The sequence below is a fragment of the Pavona decussata genome, unplaced genomic scaffold (assembly GCF_977016875.1).
Source record: "Pavona decussata unplaced genomic scaffold, jaPavDecu1.1 SCAFFOLD_127, whole genome shotgun sequence".
NCBI classification, from domain to species: Eukaryota; Metazoa; Cnidaria; class Anthozoa; order Scleractinia; family Agariciidae; genus Pavona; species Pavona decussata.
The window spans coordinates 142492-145010 of NW_028145541.1; positions in this window are offsets into that span (position 1 = coordinate 142492).

Genomic DNA, 2519 nt, shown 5'->3' on the forward strand with positions numbered 1-2519 from the left:
TAGCTTTAGCGGGCAAGTATGAACATTCAAATGAAAGGTCACAATCAGATTGGGGCAGTACTTTCCTGTGGTGTTGTTTATTATGCTCTACTGGCAGTTCTTACTTTTGAGTCTGTGGATGGGTGTGACCATTCAAATGTAAGCTACTGAGCAGTACTTTCCTGTGGTGCTGTTAAATATGATTTACAAAGATTTCCGCACAACCCCATACCCTTAACTATACGCTCGGCACTGTTAACTGTTAACTCTTCTTATACCTTTACTTGTTATTGCAATATAATCTTATATTGTAACTAACTCTCATTGTAGTTAATAAATGTTTGCATAAAAAATAATTATTATTATACACGCACCACAGTCAACTAACTCTCTTCCAAAACCGCCGCGTACGATTAATGGAGTTTGAGTCGCAAAATGTATACATAATTAATGTAGGGACTGAGAGAAAATCTTGTCATTATTTCACCTCTGTTCCCTCTTCGTTGCAAATTAAGAAATTGTCGAAGAAAACAGGAATAATAATGTTGATTAAATACCTTCAGTGTAACAAATGTCCGAAGTCTTCGAATTTCCAGCCACGCCATGTTTGCGGGATACGTCGGTGTAAGTTCAATCTTGGTCATGGTGTGTACAAAACGCAAATCTGCCCTAACACCATAATGTCCAAGATGCTGTTTTACACGGACCATTCCATGGCATAAACGTGGCGAACATTTAGAATTTTGTCTGGGAAATAACTATAAGAACGTATTTAGGCTTCACGGTTGTTCATCCTGCTGTAACGTTCCTCGTGGCAATAGGTGAGAGAAAAAAGACGAATAATTTAGCATTAATCTACAATTCAAATCAGCGCGCCCTCGAATTCGAATTCCCCAGTTCTTTTCCTTTCAGATGCAAATTCCATGACACCACAAAGGGAAGAAATGCGACCTGTGAAACCTTGGGGGAACTACAATCTTGGACAGAATAAAAAAAAAAAGAAAAAGAAAAAAGAAACTAAACCCAACCCCCCCCCCCCCCCCAAAAAAAAAAAATCAATGATGAATTCACGCGCAAAGCAAAACGCGTCATTTTTCCCTCTTTGAAATGGGGGAAGGAGTGGTCTTAATTTTTCATTCGATTTTCCCAAGAATGTAGTAATAAGGGTAATATCATAATTCGGAATACTTTTATTATTATTATTATTTTTTTTTTTAAATTTTGAGTTGTTCGCGTGCAAATGTTTTCAACTTTTCGGTGAATGTCTTCAAAACTGGATCATCGGTGTTCTAACAAGGAGACTTGTCAAGGACAAATTAGACGACTGGATTTGTAATGGAATTTTTCGGAATCTCTAGTCTAAATGCAGTGGATTTTTATCTTGTACGTCGTAAGTTGCAGTATTCTTTCTGAAGGAATGTTATCATGTAATTTTCGAGTTTATCTGTGTGTTAACTTGAAGAGTTTGGTCAATACAACAAGCCCTGTGGTTTTCACCTAACAAGAGGGGCTCAATGGGGTTAACCGTCAGCCATCAAACAGCCTAAAATTTAACCGTCAGCCGTCAAAAAATGGCAATTTTTACCGTCAACCGTAAAAAAGCAGTTATTATTAGCCGTCAAACGGTTGCGAAATCTTTTAAATGTCAATATTTCAGCTGCTAATCCCGAACTTCAGGCGTCACTGATGCCATCGGTTCCAGTCCAAGTCGGTGCGTCTATCCAAGATGGCGGATGGTCTTTTGAAGTTAACACACGCGCAGTTCCAGGTCTCAATCGTTTTCATCGTTTTCGCGCGTTTTATTGTGCATAGGTAAAAACGGTACGAAAACGCTCGGTGTGGATGAAAAGATTTACTTGTTTTCGCCTAGTTGAAAACGGATTAGTGTGAATGGGGCCTAAGAGTCTTTTTACAGTGTAGACGATAACATCACAGGAAAGTCTTGGATGACGACGTCAAAATGTCGGTATCGAAAAAAATTACAAAGATCGGTAAAAATCGTGCTCGTATCGGATAGGCTCGCTTTCCGCCGCTCCCTCGCGGTCCGGCTTTCCTCCCCGAGTCTTTTCGGGGTGAGCGTTGGCTCATTCCAGAACAGCCGCTGGTAATCGAGCCTACAGTGCTTGTCACTTCAGATGGGGCAGATATCGCCACTCTGCCCTCTCAATGTTGGGTCACAAGATTGGCTAGAACAGTTCCGAAAAACAACCGATTGAGAGGGGAGGGGAGGGGAGCAGGAAAGGGACATTTTCGGCTTGGTTGTGAAGTGTCTCAACCAAACTTGAGTAGAACCGTGTTCAGAAAGAATTCTAAGTATGCGGTCTTAAATGTCACAACATTCGAGGGAAAAACGGGGCATTACTTCCGCGCCGTGGAGGGTGATTGCCATGATATGTTCCCTTTAAACTTAGGAAATTGCGGGGTATTTTCATAGTAGCTGGAAATAATCATAATTATTGGTCTACAATTTTGACATATAGGTCTGTTTTGTAGCTTTCTCGGCACGCTTCCGTACTCTCTCTCTAAATATATCACGTGAC